This window comes from Pogoniulus pusillus, chromosome 1, assembly GCF_015220805.1.
Source record: "Pogoniulus pusillus isolate bPogPus1 chromosome 1, bPogPus1.pri, whole genome shotgun sequence".
Lineage (NCBI taxonomy): Eukaryota > Metazoa > Chordata > Aves > Piciformes > Lybiidae > Pogoniulus > Pogoniulus pusillus.
In genome coordinates this window covers 24,651,986-24,669,718 of record NC_087264.1, presented here as the reverse complement: position 1 = coordinate 24,669,718, position 17,733 = coordinate 24,651,986, and the positions used below count along the sequence as shown (strand labels likewise).

At 50.2% G+C, this 17,733-nt stretch overlaps 1 protein-coding gene across 6 annotated transcripts in view; it reads right to left on the bottom strand.

Annotated features, from left to right (window-relative positions):
- TSPAN18 (tetraspanin 18) overlaps window positions 1-17,733 on the bottom strand; it is a 159,548-nt gene that overhangs the window by 120,506 nt on the left and 21,309 nt on the right. For 4 of the 6 annotated variants that reach the window (XM_064144254.1, XM_064144262.1, XM_064144238.1 and 1 more), the window contains exon 2: window positions 9,741-9,805. The exons of the other annotated variants lie outside the window; for them this stretch is intronic. The gene's annotated coding sequence lies outside the window, so the exon portion shown is untranslated. The remainder of the gene's footprint in view (window positions 1-9,740; window positions 9,806-17,733) is intronic. 6 annotated transcript variants of the gene reach the window in all.

Genomic DNA, 17,733 nt, shown 5'->3' with positions numbered 1-17,733 from the left:
CCTTCCCTGCTAATAGTGTCACAGACGAGAATCACAGACTAGCATCACAGAAATGTTTTGGCAGGAAGAGACTTCTGAGGTCAGCAAGTCCAACCATTAACCCAGCACTGCCAGGGCACCACTAAACCATGTCCCTCAGCACATCTATGAAGCTTTTCCATCCCTCCAGGAATGAGAACTCCACCTCCACAGGGCCCTACACATCCCAGTGCCCTTCCTGCAATTGCCTTTTTGCAGTCTGCTCTCAAACTTCTCACATGTCAGCTTTCCACGAACCTCAGCAGCAATGCATCTGGGAAGCCCTCCTCAAACAGTTGATTTTCCCCCTTCACTCTGCTGTCCCTAGACCCCACCTGGAGTCCTGTGTGCAGTTCCGGAGCCTCCAACACAAGAAAGACATGGAACTGTTGGAGGCAGTCCAGAGGAGGCCACCAAGATGCTGAGAGGGCTGCAGCAGCTCTGCTATGAGGACAGGCTGAGAGAGTTGAGGCTCTGCAGCCTGGAGAAAAGGCTTCAAGGAGACCTTGTAGTGGCCTTCCAGTATCTGAAGGGGGCTTACAGGAAGGCTGGGGAGGGACTATTGACAAGGCCTTGTATTGATAGGATGAGGAGTAATAGGTTTAAACTGGAAGAGGGGACATTTAAACTGGGTATTAAGAAGAAGTTCTTAGCAGTGAGGATGGTGAAACACTGGCACAGGTTGCCCAGGGAGGTTGTGGCTGCTTCCCCCCTGGAGATATTCGAGGCCAGGTTGGATGAGGCCTTGAGCAACCTGTTCTAGAGGGAGGTGTCCCTGCCTATTTTGGGGCGGGGGTGGAACTAGGTGATCTTTGAGTTCCCTTCCAAACTAAACCATTCTATGATTCTCTAACTCGATCTCATTCTTCTTTAACTATTCACAACAGCCAAAGGAACCTTTCTCCCCTGGGTGCTCCCAGCCTTCACTTCTCTGGAGTGGTGTCCACTAACAGCAGAGCAACAACAAGGGATGTTGAGAGAACTGCTCTGAGATAAGAATCCCAGACAACTTTGCACTTCAGTCTGACAAAGGTAGGATAATTAATGCAGTAACAGGACAGAGCCAAACTGCTCTGAAGCTGCTCACACCCTATCTATACCAACGCATTTACCCTGGGGGATTGTGGTGCAGCAAGCATGACAGAGCAGACTGGAGATGCCATCCTTCTTGCTGGAAAAACCTGGAAGCTATAAGCTCTTCTCTGCAGCTGGGGCAATCTGTGTGTGTGTACATCTTCATCAACTGAGCTGCAACTTTTGAATCTCCAGTAGAGAACCTGAGAACCACAGAATGACTCAGGATGGGAAAGATCACCGAGCCCTCAGTCATCCACCCAACAATACCAACTCTGTGGCTAAATCCTGTTCCTCAGCACCACATCTATGTGGCTTTTAAAAACTCAAGGGAAGATGACTCAATCATTGCTCTGCACAGCCTGCTCCAGGGTTTGACAATCCTTCCCTTCCAGTGGACACGTGGAATAATTTCTTCCAACCTTGAGGCTGTTTCCTTTCATCCTATTGCTTGTTACTTGGAAGAAGAGATCAAGAATCTCCTTGTTCCAAACTCCTTTCAGGATGTCATAGGGGGTTGGAAGATCTCCCCTCAACCTCCTTTTCTTCAGTCACTCCTTACAAGAGTTGTGCTCTACACTCTTCTCCAGCTTGGTTGCCCTTCTCTGGTCTGCTCCAGTATCTCAATATCATTCTTGGAGGGAGGAGTCCAAAACCGAGCCCAGCATTCAAAGTGCAGCCTTATCTGTGCCCAGTACAAGAGGGCACTCCATTGGTGATGCAGGCCAGGATGCTGGTGGCCTTCTTGGTCACCTAGGCACATGCTGGCTCATTTTCAGCCAGGTGCTGACCAGCACCCCCAGGTCTTTCTCTACTGGCCAGTTTCCAGCCACTCTGCCCCAAACCTGGACCATTCATGAGGTGGTTGTGACCCAGATGCAGGACTAGGCACTTAACCTTGTTGAACCTCATCCCACTGGCTTCAGAACAGCCTGTGCAGATCCTACTGTAGATTCTCCCTACTCTCCAGCAGATCAACATACCCTGCCATTTTAGTGCCACCTGCAAACTGATTGAGGATGCTCTCAATCCCCTTGCCTAGATCATGGCTACAGATACAAAAGAGAACAGAGTCGAGTTCTGGTGAATGGAGCAGCTTCATGCACTCTTTACACTGCCCAGTTGCAGGAAGGGGACAAAGATGTAGAAATCACAGAAGTATTCCATTTGGAAAAGCCCCTCAGGATCACCAACTCCAAGCAATAGCCCTGCTCTACAAGGCACACCCTAAACCATAGCCCCAAGCACCACATCCAAATGACTTTTAAATACATCCAGGGTTGGTGACTCCACCACCTCCCTGGGCAGCTCATTCCAATGCCTGACCTCTCTTGCTGGGAAACATTTTTTTGCCAATGTCCAGTCTAAACCTACCCAGTGGCAGCTTGAGGCCATTCCCTCTTGTTCTATCACTAACTAGTGAGAAGAGACCAGCACCAACCTCTCCACAACCTCCTTTGAGATAGATGTAGACAACCATGAGGTCTCCCCTCACTGTCCTCTTTTTTTCAAATGAACCAGCCCCAGATCCTTCAGTTGGTCCTCTTAAGGAGCTTCTCCAGCCCCTACCCCAGTTTTGTGGTTCTCCTCTGCACTCTCTCCAGCACCTCCACATCCCTCCTGTAATGAGATGCCCAAAGCTGAACACAACACTCAAGATGTGGCCTCACCAGAGCAGAGGTCAAGGGAACAATCTCCTCCCTGCTCCTGCAGGGCACAACCTTTCTAATCCCAGCCAGGATGCCACTGGCTTTCTTTGCCTCCTGGGCACACTGCTGGCTCATATCGAGTTGTTTGTCTGTTACAAACCTCAGGCCCCTTTCTTGCAGGCAGCTTTCCAGCCATACTGCCCCCAGCCTGTAGCATTGCTTGGGGTTGTTGTGGCCCAAGTGCAAGAGCTGGCATTTGGTCTTGTTGAAGCTCACATCACTAACATTGGCCCATCTCTCCAATCTATCCAAGTGCTTATGCAGAGTCTCTCTACCTTTATGAAGATCAACACTCCCACCTCACTTGTTGTCATCTGCCAACTTGCTGATGACACACAGATCCACCAGCAATGCAATGCTCAGGAAGAACAATTTCAACTGCCTGAGTGAATCAAGCTGTTGTCAAAACCTGACAAAAGAAAGTCTCTAGCAAAAAGGCTGAGAGGTAAACTTTCTCTCTGACAGCATCTTGCTTCAGTGTTTGCAGTTTCCATATCTACTTAGATTAAGATTAATATCCTTATGAAAATACATAAGGATATATCTACTTAGATTAAGATGAATATCCTTATGAAAATATATAAGCAAGCAGCAGCAGCAGAGGGCCAAGTGCTTATAATGCTTCGCTGAGCTGAATTCACAGCATTTATTTAGCTGTAATCCTTCCTATAGGAAGTTTATTTATACAGACAGGGATTTCTGGAATTCTGTAGGATTAGTCAATCTACAGCATTCTCAGCACACAAATTTTAGCATCAGAATTACACTCGCCTGGATATTCGCCGCCTAGAGTAAATATTTGGGCCGGGGAAGGTTGAACAGCTTAGTCAAGATGAAGCCAGGGGCTCTCTGCTTATTTACTCAGAAGCTTAAATATTGCTGCTCTTCGTTTAAGCAGCCCAGTTGAAAAGATAAACCCACAAAAGCAAAAATGAAGCATCCTTACCCAACGCGAAGTGAGACAGCAGCGAGATTTCTATCACCCTCAAGCCTGAGCAGACATGTGATAAAGCCACACACCGAGTCACAGAGCTCACCACACTCCTTGGCCTCCTTCATGAGAGCCCTGCAGAGCAAACAGCAGCTTCAGCAGAAGCTTTGCTGCTCTCCCAGGCTCGGCTGCACCAGGGAAAGGGGATAAACAGCCCTCCTCCTCCCCATCCCCCTTCTGTTCAACAGCAAGAGGGAAATAATTGGTGTGAAAGCCATTTGCAGTTCAGTTACACTTTGGAGATGTGAAGAGGCAGTTATGCAGAAGGCTGCCTGATGGTGTCCATAGGTCCAACTGAGTGGAGAGGATTTCCAGTGATGCCACACTTCAGCTTTCATCAAAACCAGCACAAAACTCCCACTCACCATAGAATACTTTAGATTAGAAAAGACCTATAAGCCCAACTGTTAAGCTAGGACAGCAAAGCCCACCATGAAACCACATCCCTCAGCACCACATCTACACAGGTTTGAAATCTCTCTTGGGATGGGGACTCCACCACTTCCCTGGGCAGCCTGTTTCACAGCTTGACAAATCTTTTGGGGAAGAAATTGTTCCTCATGTCCAACCTAAACTTCCCCTGGAGCAACTTGGGGTCATTTTCTCTCGTCCTGTCACTTGCTCCTTGGAGAAGAGACCAACCCTCACCTCACTCCAACCTCCTTCTAGGGATTTGTAGAGAGCAACGAGGTCTCCCCTCAGCTTCCTTTTCTGGAGTAAACAACCCCAGTTCCTTCAGCTGCTCCTTGCAGGTCTTGTGCTTTAGACCCTTCACCAGCTTCATTGCTCTTTTCTGGGCCTGCTTCAGCACCTCAACACTCATTCTGGGAGTGAGGGCCCGAAAACTGAGCCCAATACTTGAAGTGCAGCCTCACAAGCACTGAGTACAGAGGTATAATCACTTCCCTACTCCTGCTGGCCGCACTGTTGCTGATCCTGGCTTGGATGCTGGTGGCCTTCTCAGCCAGGGCACACACTGGCTCGTGTTCAGCCAGCTGTCAACCAACACCCTCAGCCCTTTCTCTGCCAGGGAGGTGGCAGCCACTCTGCCCCAATTCTGGAGTGTTCATGGCGTTATTGTGACCCAAGGGCAGGAGCCAGTACTTGGCCTCACTGGCATCATCCCATCCTGTCCAGGTCCCTCTGCAGCGCCTTTCTACCCTCCAGCAGATCAAACACTCCCACCCAGCTTAATGTCATCTGCAAACTCCCTGAGAGACTGAGAGATATTAAAGTAGGTCCAACTCATGAGCCCACCAGCTCTGTAGTCCTCACTTGCATGGTCATGGCAAGTGCTGCTGCCCACCATCCGGTGCCACACAGCTTGTTTGTTTACTGTGCTCTGCAGAACGTTTCTGCACCAATTTCTGTCTCTTTGGAAGAGGAAAAGGCCTTTCCCTGGGACCCCTTGCTCTGAACAGTTGTAACATTCCTAAGAAGCTTCTCAGCTGACTGCCTTTGAAGTCTGAAGAAAAAGAGGTGGAGAAAAAAAAAAAAAAAAGCTCGACCTTGAAAGCTGCATTTCTTGCCTTAAAAGTAGAAGTCTCCAGGGACTCTTGAAAGAAATAAGAAGCAAATTCTCCAGATCCTTATCTCATGCTGTTTTTGAGAGGCTTTTGTTTTATGGTTTTGCTCTTGTAGTGCTTTGGATTAAAGGCTTCCACAGCCACCGCACACTGCACGCAGATCACCTACAGGAGCAGAGCTGGGTCCCTGCGCTGTGCCAGACTAGGACTGCCCCTCTCCCAGGTCAGCTTTTCCTTTCCAGGGAAAGTTCAGCACAGCCACAACATGAGAAGTAAGGTTTTATAGCAGGCAGGTTGCAAAGAGAAGTTTGGAGAGCGTGACCCACTAAGCCACGGTGAATTCCCACCCACCAGCACTCCCACCGCACGTCCTGCTTGTGGTGGGCTCAGCCTCGCACCTGAACACCTCCCCCCCGGCGTCACTTCGTGGCCTCTCATGCTGCCATGGCTGGGAATCGCGGAGTCACAGAATCGCTTTGGTCGGAAGCAGACCTTTCAGATCCAGCTCAACCACTAACGCAGCACAGCCAGGCCACCAGGGAGCCACGTCCCTCCGCACCACATCGACATGGCTTTCGAAGCCCTCTAGGAATTGTGACTCCACCACTGCCCTGGGCAGCCTGTTCCAGGGCTTGGCAACGCTTTAGGGGAGAAGATTGCTCCTGATGTCCAACTTAAATCTCCCCTGGCAAAATCTGAGGCCTCAATGTCATTATTTCAGCAGACTTAGATTGCACTTACCCCAAAACTTACCCCGAACTTTAACTCGGCAAGAAGGGGCTGCTTTTCCCTCTTTACTTCCCTCTGCCTGCCTGCTGCACGTCCTCGCCGTTCCCCTCTTCCTCTCCCAAGCTCAGCTCCTCCTCTGTTCCTCTGCCCTATTAACCTTCTCCGTATCCCACCCACCCAAATTTGCACATTATTAAGCATCATCCAGAGCCTTTTGTTCGAGTCCCTCAAACAAAAGCGTTCTGGTAAGAGGTGCCTTGTACCCAGCAAAGCAGGGAAGCAGCTCGGATGGAACCAGAGAGTTATTTTGCTTGGAAAAGACCTTTAAGATCGAGTCCAACCATTAACCCAGCTCTGCCGAGTCACCACTGAATCATGTCCCTCAGCACCGCATCTTCACGGCAGGGATGGGGACTTCATGGGACCCAGGGCTTGACAACCTTTCTGGGGAAGAAACTGCTCGTATAATGTCCAACAACAGCCTCATTTCTCCCGAGCACTAAGCCAGGACATGCCAGAACTCAAGGACACGTCCTCTCCCGAATTCCACAGAGCAAGATAAGCCCCTGAGCCTCGCACTTACTTTATCTCAACTGAGAGGCTCCCCCTGCTCTCCCACTCAGTAAGAAAATCCCTAATCATTTCCCACTGAGGCAGGGAATAGGTTAAAGTTTCTTCTGTCTGGTGTCAGCTCCCTTCGCAGATTAGGGGGAAACAATGAGGTCTCGGCGCTCGGAGCTATCGCTGATGCTTCCCGCGGGGATGGCAGCGCCGGCTGCAAAGAGGATTAGGCTGAGGGGTTTAGGAGAGGAGCCGCAAGCGGCTCGGCCTTATCAGGGAACAGAAACCGAGCTGCCCCCCAGACTTTGCACCTGGGACTGCTGGCTGGCTCCGGCGCTGCCTGGCGGAGCGCACGCCCGCTTATCGGGGGCGATAAGGCGGCTGAGGAGCTGGCAAGGAGGGCTGGCGACGGCAGCTCGCAAGGCGTTCCCCCGGCGGAACACCCAGCGGTGTTCACAGATCGTCCCACAGCATCACTCCAGGTATCTGCTTGGAAGAGACCTCCAAGACCATCCAGCTCAGCCCTCGACCCAGCACTGTAGGGTCGACGCTAAAGCGCCAGGTCCACAGGCTGCTTAAACACCTCCCGGGGATAGTGACTCCACCGCTGCCCTGGGCACACCATTCCCGTGTTTGGGAACCCTTCAAATGGGGAAATACTTCGTGGCATCCGGCCTGAACCTTCCCTGCTGCACCTTGAAACCATTTCCTCTGGGCCTCTTGCTTGCTACCAAAGAGATGAGGCTGCCCCCTCCCCACCCCAAACCTCCCTTCAGGGAGCTGTACACACCAACGAGGTCTCCCTCAGCCTCCCCTTCTCCAGACTCAACATCCCCAGCTCCCTCAGGGCCTCCTCATAGCCCAGGTGCTCCAGGCCCTTCTCCAACCTAGTTGCCCTTCTCTGGACATGCTCCAGCCCCTCAACATCCTTCTTGTAGTGAGTGGCCCAGCATTGAACGCAGTTCTCATGATGTGGCCTCACCAGTGCTGAGCACAGGGGATGATCACCTCCTGTCCCTGCTGGCCACCCTGTTTCTAATCCAAGCCAGAATGCCATTGGCTTTCTTGGACACCTGGCGCACTGCTCACTCACGCTCAGTCAACTGTCAGTCAGCATCCCCAGGTCCCTCTCCAAGTTGCATATTTCCACCCAAACATCTCCATGTCTCTGGCTTGTCATGGGGCTGTTGTGACCCAGGTGGAGGACCTGGCACTCAGCCTTGTTGAGTTTCATGCAGTTAGCCTTGGCCCATCAGTTTAACCTGTTCAGGTCCTGCTGTAAAGCTTCCCTACCCTCTAGCAGATGGACATAGCCACCCAGCTCGGTGTCAGCTGCAAACCTGCTCACTGACCTGTGCTGACTAATTGTAGTCTCACTCTGGTCATCTGCATTTTGCCATCCCTGCAGGTGTTCAAGAAATGTGGAAGTGGCACTTCATAGACACAATTTAATGGCTATGATGGGTTTAGGCTGACGGTTGGACTTATTGATCTTACAAATCTCTTCCAACCAAACCAATTCTACAATTCACAGAATCACAAAATTATAGGGGTTGGAAGGGACCCCTGGAGATCACCAAGTCCAGTTTCCCTTCCAAGGCAGGTTCTCCTAAAGAAGGTCACACAGGAACACATCCAGGGGGGTTTTGAATGTCTCCAAAGATGGAGAGTCCACAATGTCTCCAGGCAGACTGTTCCAGTGTTGTATTATCCTTAAATTAAAGAAGTTCTTCCTTATGTTTAGATGGAACTTCCCATGTTCAAGCACCTAATGAGGTGCTCATTACCTCTTGTCCTGCATTCTATGATGCTATGAAAACATGGACCCATCAGAGCACATGGGCTCTGCATTCCTTGTCATAGCTGGAAAATTCATGTTGGTGGAGCTGTGGTGGCCACTTTGGCCTTCCACAGGGGAGGCTATGAGTGCTTTGGAAAGCACAGCAGCATCAGTGAGATCTAAGGGATCTGAGGTATAGCTTGAAGAGCCTGATGAAGGGCCCCTGACAGTCTCAGAGCTGACCTCCATTGAACAAAGAACATGAAATTGCCATGGAGGGTTCATAGGACACAAATTCCATCACTGCAGGCTCTGTAAGTGCCACAAACAAGAGAGCAGTTTGCTCACACCCAGACAGCTCCACCAGCTCTTACAAAAGAAACACAGCACAATTTGTGTGGCCAGATGAGCCATCAAAAAGTAGTGGACTTCAGGGAGCACTTAACGTAAGAGGCAAACCCTAAGTGCTCAGGAGACTGTGTCACCTCTTTTCCCCCCTAGTAGCTGCACAGTTCAAATTCACAGATTGGATTATATTGGAAAGGACCCTCAAAGGTCATCTTGTCCAATCCCCCTGCAGCCAGCAGGGACACCTCCAGCTACAGCAGGCTACTCAGGGCTACATCGAACCTAATCTTAAATACTCACGGGAAGAAGGACTCAACCACATACCTGGGCAACCTGCTCCAGTATTTTAGCACTCTCATAGTGAAGAACTTCCTCCTTATGTCTAACCTAAGTCTCCCCTGCTCCAGTTTCAAATCAATGCCTCTCGCCCTTCTAAACAGTCCTTCCAAGCCTTCCTGTAGGTCCCTTTCAGGTATTGAAATGTAGCTGTAAGGCATCCAGTCCTCTCCAGGCTGAACCACCTCAATCCTTTCACTCATCATGAGAGCCTGAGTCCTCCTGAAGTCTCACAGTTGGGGTAGACACATCCTGCTGATGTGCGAGAGGGCTTTGTTGGTTCAAAGGGGTTTAATAGCTCCCTACACGCTTGCTAGAGGCTAGAACGGCAAACAATGGCATCAGTGCATTTTTACAGCTCAGAATCGCTGAGCTTCACCCTCCAGGCCTCCCCAGCGTGGGTCAGTCTCCTCACACAGTGCTGTCTGAAGCAGTCCTTGCCACCTCCCACCACGTACAGATCAAACCCTCCAACCAGCAGTGAATACTGAGCAAAGCAACAGTTTTAAGATGCCTGTAAAGCCTGTCCATGAACTACTGCATGCCTTAAACCAAGTTGTCTGGCTCCTGCAGGGGGTTAAGGTCTCTCAGAGTCGGTCTCAGTTGGATGTTTTTCACCAGCCAAAACAAATCTCATGCTCATACAGCTCAAGCATGTCTCTACTAACCTTCGCTGCTGGGTGCTGGGCTCTCCTGGGTTCTCTCTCTATCCACTGTTTCTTGCCATCAATCTCTGTGGAAAAGCAGAAGAAATGGAACTGAAAGCCCAAGGATTTGCCTGGCTCACGGCTTGTAAATGGAACCAGAAGCTTGCGCTGTTAACTTGCCTCCAACAAACTGGTGCTTTAAGGGACCTGTGAGGCCCTGCAGAGATCTGAACTCCCACTGCCCCAATGCTTCTGATGCTGCCTTCCTTTGGAGAACAATTGGGAGAGCACAGGCATTTGCAAGAATCGGCTAAATAAAATCCCTGTCTTTCAAATCTTAATAGAGTCATGATGTAGCCCCCAACCCCCTCCCCGAGCCGTGGGAAGGCAGAAACCCAGTGAGTTCCACAGTTTCTTGGGTGATTTTAGGTATGCAAGGAAACTTCACAGCTCAGAAAGAATGTTCTGCTAAACGGTGAGTGCTTTACAGCTTATCTGGAAAGATTAACAGGATGACTTGATAAGAGGCGACAGAGAGAGTAAAGGCAACCTCAGCAAGGAAGGCAACACAAGAACAGTCGAAAAAACAATCAAAAGAAATCTCTCAAGGTGAGGGCTGAAGAAGTAGGCTTAGGGGGGAAAAAAATCAATCCACACCACAGTTGACAGAGCGGATTCAGGTCTAGAGAGAGGCATTCCATCATCACCCATGCAGATGATTCATTTTCTTTGGGGATATTGAATTGTATCAGCATTGTAAAGACAGTTTTTTCCACTCAAATCCACCCAGTACCTCTGTGCTCCTTCCAGCCTTGGTGGCTCAGACAGAGACTTTGACTGATGGTGGCAGACACCATCAAAACTATAGACAGTTCTGCAAAGAGGTTTGCAACACAGGAGAGTCAGATGAGCGAGGACATCACTTTGCCAAAGCGCAAAGTATGTGCAGCAGGGCAAATAATATAAATGGAGCTAAGTTGCAAGCAGTTGTGCTGCCTCTGCCTCACGGAGCTGCTCCGTTCAGACAACATGCTCTGCCTCGCAGCTTGCCCAGGATTGCAATGGCTGGGGGGGGTTGGAATATCTCCAGACAAGGACACTCCAAAACCTCTCTGGGCAGCCTGCTCCAGGACTCCAGCACACTCACAACAACGAAGTTTTTCCTCATGTTCAGATGGAACCTCCTGGGTTCTAGATTATGTCCACTGCTCCTTATGCTGTGGCTGGACACCTCTGCAAGAGCCTGGCCCCATCCTCTTGCTCCCCACCCTTTAGCTCTTGCTGAGAATATCACAGTATCACAAAGGTTGGAAGAGACCTCACAGATCATCAAGTCCAACCCTTTACCACAGAGCTCAAGGCTAGACCATGGCACCAAGTGCCACGTCCAACCTTGCCTTGAACTGCCCCAGGGACGGCGACTCCACCACCTCCCTGGGCAGCCCATTCCAGTGTCCAATCACTCTCTCAGTGAAGAACTTTCTCAGGTCCCATCTCAGGCTGCTCTTTTCCAGGCTCAACAGCCCCAGGGCTCTCATCCTTTCCGCCTCACACAGATACTCCAGGCCCCTCAGAGCCTTTGTACCCTCTGCTGGACTCTTTCTAGTAGTTCTCTTGAACTGGGGAGCCTAGCCTCCAGCTGTAGCCTCCCTAGGGCAGAATCAAGGGGGAGGAGATATAACTACATCTCACTTGCCTGTAGAGAGGGTCTGGTCCATCCCCTTTCAGAATGTAATTTACACCCTTCCAAAATCAATCAGCATCCCTAAGCTCTTGGAAAAGGAAAGTGTTAATGTTGCTGTCAAAGGCCTCATCAGACCCAGGAGCCTGGGTGACTGTGACACTAAAGACATTAAAAGGCTTCATTTGAGAGAGTTTCTGCTCTTCCTACCCTTGCCTTGAAAGGCTCCGATTAAAGCTCCCTTAGTATCAGAATTCAATTTCTTTCGGGTTTTGCAAACAACAAGGGCTGTGTGAGCTGAACGCTGCCTGCAGCCTTTGAGGAGATTAGGCTCTTACCAGCCAGCTACGAGGATCTCAAATCCAGGACTAATCCTAATTCCCATTTACCCACATCTTCATTGTGCAGTGAAAGCTTGGCTGCTCCTCCGCTTGCGCATGAATTCTTCCGCCTGCTGCGATCGGTGTCACGCGCGGCAGCTGCCAAAGCTCACCTGGGCTTAAGAAGAACATTCTGACCTTGGTTTCCCAAAAATCCCACTAAAGCAGAAGACTGGAGCTGGGGAAAAAGATTTCTTTTCTCTTCCAAGCGGGGCATGACAGGAATGGGATATTTTCTAGCCTAAAAGCTTTTAGCAGCCAAAAAGAGGAGATTTCAGACCTGGCTTGGAAGAAAGGAGGATGCATAGCCAAAAGCACAAGGACAGAAAAGCAGCTGCCGAGGGAGGTGGTGGAGGCACCGTCCCTGGAGGTCTTCAAGAAAAGACTGGATGAGGCACTTAGTGCTATGGTCTAGTTGACTGGATAGGGCTGGGTTATAGGTTGGACTGGATGATCTTGGAGGTCTCTTCCAACCTGGTTGAGTCTATGATTCTATCTCTGACCTGTAGTGCTGCTGCTGGTGCTAAGTCATCAGAACCAAACATTCACATGATAGCCACTGAGGCTGCAGCAAGCACTGCCCATCACCATGGTCAAGTTCACTCCACCAGGATATGGTTTTGGGGATAAAAAAAATCAGTGTTCTATGTGAGAAGCCCTCGTCCTCCTCTTTTCATAGAGGTTCTGCAGCCAGAAGTCCCACCTGCAGCCTCTGAGGCCCTGGGGATTGGGTCAGACCTAGGTGAGACCTTCCTACTGCCACCAGAGAAAAGCCACCTCCTTCAGTTCTTAGTCTTCTCAAGCTGGGCTACACAGACTGCCTTGAAAGGCTTTTGCTAGCACCTCGCTCCTCATATCTTATACACAGGGCAGCCAAAGTGCCTCTCCAAGATCATTTTACATCAAATCACTGCCAAATCTCGTTCTTGTGGCCAAACTAGGCACAGTTTCAGGCTACCAAGACTTGATGAATAAGCAAGATCAGGTCATTCAGGACCTCCTGGCATTCCTAGGCAAAGTATTCATCCTAGGCACTGCAGATGAGGATGGACTGCTGCCTGGCCTAACATCAAATGGAACAATTTGAATTCAGTTAAAAGCAAGTTCTTACAGATATCTGGGGAGAGAAAAAAAAAAAAAAAACCAACAACTGGTGATGTTTCCTGTGTTTAAAGCCCAAGAATTCACCACACATGAAAGAAACCTTCCAGGAAAGACATTCCCAAGTGAACAAAAATGTGTTTGGCACCAGTGATTGTTACCAGCACGGGAACCTCCCTGCTGGCAAGGAAATCAGTGTAGCTGCTGGGAAAGGCAGACTTAGGGGTTTCAGTGTAGGTAAAAGAACTGGTGAAATCCTGGAATCCTCTATTTCCACCCACCCCAAACTCAGCAGCCTGAATTCCCCAAGATCCAAAGGTTTCATGAGGTTTAGGGACAACACTCTCTAACTGGAGACATAACCAGATCTGCCCTCTGCTTTGCAGCTGGCTAGGACCTATTGCTTGCTCAGCAGGACGCCCAAATGGAGATCCCAGCAAAGTTCTAGGAGACTGGAGTAAGGAGTGGGTTGCACACCAGATGAGCTGTGGCAGCTCTCTGTGCTCTACAGGGTGGCCAGGGGATCAGAACCAGCCAGCAGGGGTTTAGGAGGGGCAGGTCCTGCTTGACCAATTTGATCTACTTTTATGACCAGATGACTGCCTGGTGGACATGGGGCAGGCTGTGGATGTAGTCTACCAGGACTTCAGCAAGGCCTTTGACACTGTCTGCCACAGCAAACTCCTGGCCAAGCTGGCAGCCCTTGGCTTGGACAGGGGCACTCTCTCCTGGGTTAAGAACTGGCTGGAGGGCCAGGCCCAGAGAGTGGTGGTGAATGGAGCCACATCCAGTTGGCAGCTGTCACTGGTGGTGTGCCCCAGGGATCAGTGCTGGGCCCAGTCCTGTTTAATATCTTCACTGACAATCTGGATGAGGGGATTGAGTCCTCCATCAGTGAGTTTGTTGACAACACTAAGTTGGGAGCATGTGTTGATCTGTTAGAGGGCAGGAGGGCTCTGCAGAGGGACCCGAACAAGCTGATAGATGGGCACAGTCAATGCCAGGAGTTTTAACAAGTCCAAGTGCCAGGTTCTGCACTTTGGCCACAACAACCCCATGCAGTGCTACAGGCTGGGGACAGAGTGGCTGGAGAGAAGCCAAGCAGAGAGGGACCTGGGGGTACTGGTAGACAGCAGCTGAAGACGAGCCAGCAGTGTGCCCAGGTGGGCAAGAGAGCCAATGGCATCCTGGCCTGTACCAGGAACAGTGTGGCCAGCAGGACCAGGGAAGTTCTTCTGCCCTGTACTCAGCACTGGTCAGGCCACACCTTGAGTACTGTGTCCAATTCTGGGCCTCTCAGTTTAAGAAAGATGTTGAGGTGCCTCAATGTGTCCAGAGAAGGGCAGCAAGGCTGGTGAGGGGTGTGGAGCACAGCCTTGTGAGGAGAGGCTGAGGGAGCTGGGGGTGTGCAGCCTGCAGAAGAGGAGGCTCAGGGCAGACCTCATTGCTGTCTACAACTATCTGAAGGGAGGCTGTAGCCAGGTGGGGTTGGTCACTTCTGCCAGGCAAGCAGCAACAGAACAAGGGGACACAGCTTAAATCTGCACCAGGGCAGGTTTAGGCTGGACATTAGGAAGAAATTCTTCATGGAAATAGTGATTTGCATTGGAGTGGACTGACTGGGGAGGTGGTGGTGTCACCATCCCTGGAGGTGTTTAAAGGAGGCTGGATGAGGCACTTAGTGCCATGGTTTAGTTGTCTGGGTAGGGCTGGGTGATAGGTTGGACTCAGTGATCCTAGAGGTCTTTTCCAACCTGGCTAATTCTGTGATTCTGTGCACATCCCCTGCAGCTGATGGGAGGTAAATTAATTTAGCCATGAGAAACTCTAGATACATTTCATTACCTGTTGTTTGCCATGGGCTAAGACCACACACATGGACAAACACTTCAGCTCATCCAAGAGCTGGTGATTTGACTGAGTGCCTGGCTTCTGGAATGGTGCAGCCTGGTTCACAGCCCCTTTTTTGCCTAACTTCAAGCCAGTGTTTGAAGCAAGCAGATTAGTTTCCCAAAAGGTGGCCAAGCCATCGTGCTGATGTGTACTCTGGGGTAAGGTGTCTTCAGGCTTGGGAGTCTGGGGAGAGGAAACTTCCTCGTGGAAATAGTCACTGCTACAATGGAGATTCAAACAGCTTAGAGTGTATGTTAGTACCTCTGGCAGAGTCCAAAGGAGACAGGGAGCTACTGAAAGTAGTCCACCAGAGGCTACAAAGATGCTCCAGTCTCCTGACCATCACTCTGATGAGGAAGGACTAAGACATGTGGGCCAGGGAAATAGAGGCTTGGCTTATGGAGTCTTCAATCACAGAATGACAGCATGGTAGGGGTTAGAAGTGACCCCTGGAGATCATCTAGTTCAAACCCACTGCTAAAGCAGGGGCACCCACAGCAGCTTGCCCAGGATCACAATGTCCAAGCAGCTTTAGAATCTCTCCAGACAAGGAGACTCCACAAGCCCTTTGCTCCAGGCCTTCAGCACCCTCCCAACAAAGAAGTTTTTCCTTAAGTTCAGGTGAAATCTCCTACATTCTAACTTGTATCTATTGCCCCTTGTCCTGTCACTGGGCACCACTCAAAATAGCCCAGACTCATCCTCATGACCTCCACCCTTTAGCTCTTGCTGAGTATTGCTCAGATCCTCTCTGAGACTGCTCTTCTTCAGGCTCAACAGCCCCAGAGCTCTCAGCCTTTCCTCCTCACAGAGCTGCTCCAGGCCCCCCTCAGCATGTTGACGATCTCCATTGAACTCTCTTTAGTAGTTCCCTGTCTCTCTTGAACTGGGGAGCCTAAAACTGCACCCAGCTATGGCACAGCAGAGGGAGAGGAGAACCTCTCTCAACTTGCTGGCCACATTCATCTTCATGCACCCCAGGAAGCCTTCTTGACCACGAATGCACATTACTGGCTCATGGTGAACTTGCTGTCCACCCAGGTCCTTCTCCTTATAGCTGCCTTCCAGCAGGTCAGTCCCTAAATCTGGTCTTCAGGCCAGCCCAGCAATCTGCTTCCCAAGCTTACCCAAAAGCCCAACTCCTCCCATGCCATAGCACACTGATTCACACATAGCAGAGGATTTGGGGCTTGCATCTGGCTTTAACATTTAAATCTGCAGAGATTAACCATATCCTTAATCATATGGTGGTGGAGGTGGAGCTGTCATGTACATACATCCCTCTGCAAATCCTCCTTTTCCCTCTGCCAGCTCCTTTGTCTTCTGGCACGGAAGGGGGAATGGTGGCAGAAGAATGCAGCTCAGGTTCCCTCCTTTCTACACATGGAAACCGCTGAGTGGTTTGCACAGTTTAAGGATTTCTGCCTGTGAAACTGCTATGGACACAACAAAAGCCACCTAGTGATGAACTCAGTCTTAAGCAACATATACTCTGTGCCACAAAACTAAGTAGTAACTCAGTGCTTGAAAAAAGCAGCAAGAGTTATTTCCTCCTGGTGATCAGAAACATTTCAGGGGGGATAATCTCTTATTAAAAGTTGTTGTTTGCAACACCTAAAGCCACCCATTGAGAGATGTGAGAGGCAGAGAGAAGAGCCCATTGAAACCAGTCCAGCGATTCATGCACTAGGCACCAGCCACATCTTCCTGGCATTCAGTTATGGCATTGTTTAGGTGGGAAAAGACTTCCAAGCTCATCAACTTAGAACAAGCCATATCAAAACAATGTTCCCTAAAGCTGATTTTCCCAGTGTCCTACCCAGCCCAGCTTAGGATGTCCCAAGCAAAGCAATATCTCATCACAGGATCATAGAACGGATTGGGCTGGAAGGGATTTTAAGATCATCTAGTTCCAAGCCCTGCCATGGGCAAGGACAGCTCCCACTAGACCAGGCTGCTCAAAGCCGCATCCAACCTGGCCTTGAACACCTCCAGGGAGGGAACATCCACAACCTTCCTTGGCAACCTGTTCCAGTGTCTCACCACCCTTGCTGGAAAGAATTTCTTTCCATGCTAAATGAGAAAGGAAAAGCTTATTCCAGCCTCTCCTTGCCAGCCAGTTCCTTTATCTTGCTTCTCCTGGCATCCTCCCAGTTCCAAACTCAAAGAGGTTCTTGCAGCAATCTTTTCCATGCTGCTTGCCTCCAGCTCAAAGGTGTTGGTGACCGCCCTCCTGGGATGCAAAGTGGAAAGCACTGATGCTCTGAAGACATGAAACAGGCTGGCAGCTGACATTTAGCACTGAATAATGCCTTAGAAATAAATACAAACAAAACCAGAGCAGTGAAAGCTCACTGAAACCTGAAAGCCACCTCCTTGGCAGCAAAGGTAACGCCACAGCTCAGTGACAAGGGCTCTCCTGAGGGCTGAGGTTGCCTGGCCAGTGCTGATGAAGGACACAAACACAAGCACTGGTACCAGTGCTCCGAGATGTTTCAGAGGCAACACAAGGAACAACCTGGTCTCCTGGGCTAAATACTCACAGTTTCAGCTACTGATCTCAGCAGCATTTACCTGGTTCCAGAGGACAACATTAACAGAATGTCTCCAGAGATCATAGGATCATTGAACTGGTTTGCCTGGAATCATAGAATCAACCAGGTTGGAAGAGACCTCCAAGATCATCCAGGCCAACCTAGCACCCAGCCCTATCCAGTCAACTAGACCATGGCACTAAGTGCCTCATCCAGGCTTTTCTTGAAGACCTCCAGGCACGGCGACTCCACCACCTCCCTGGGCAGCCCATTCCAATGCCAATCACTCTCTCTGACAACAACTTCCTCCTAACATCCATCCTGTACTTCCCCCAGCACAACTTGAGACTGTGTCCCCTTGTTCTACTTCTGGTTGCCTGGGAGAAGAGACCAACCCCCACCTGTCTACAAGAGACCTTTGAGAT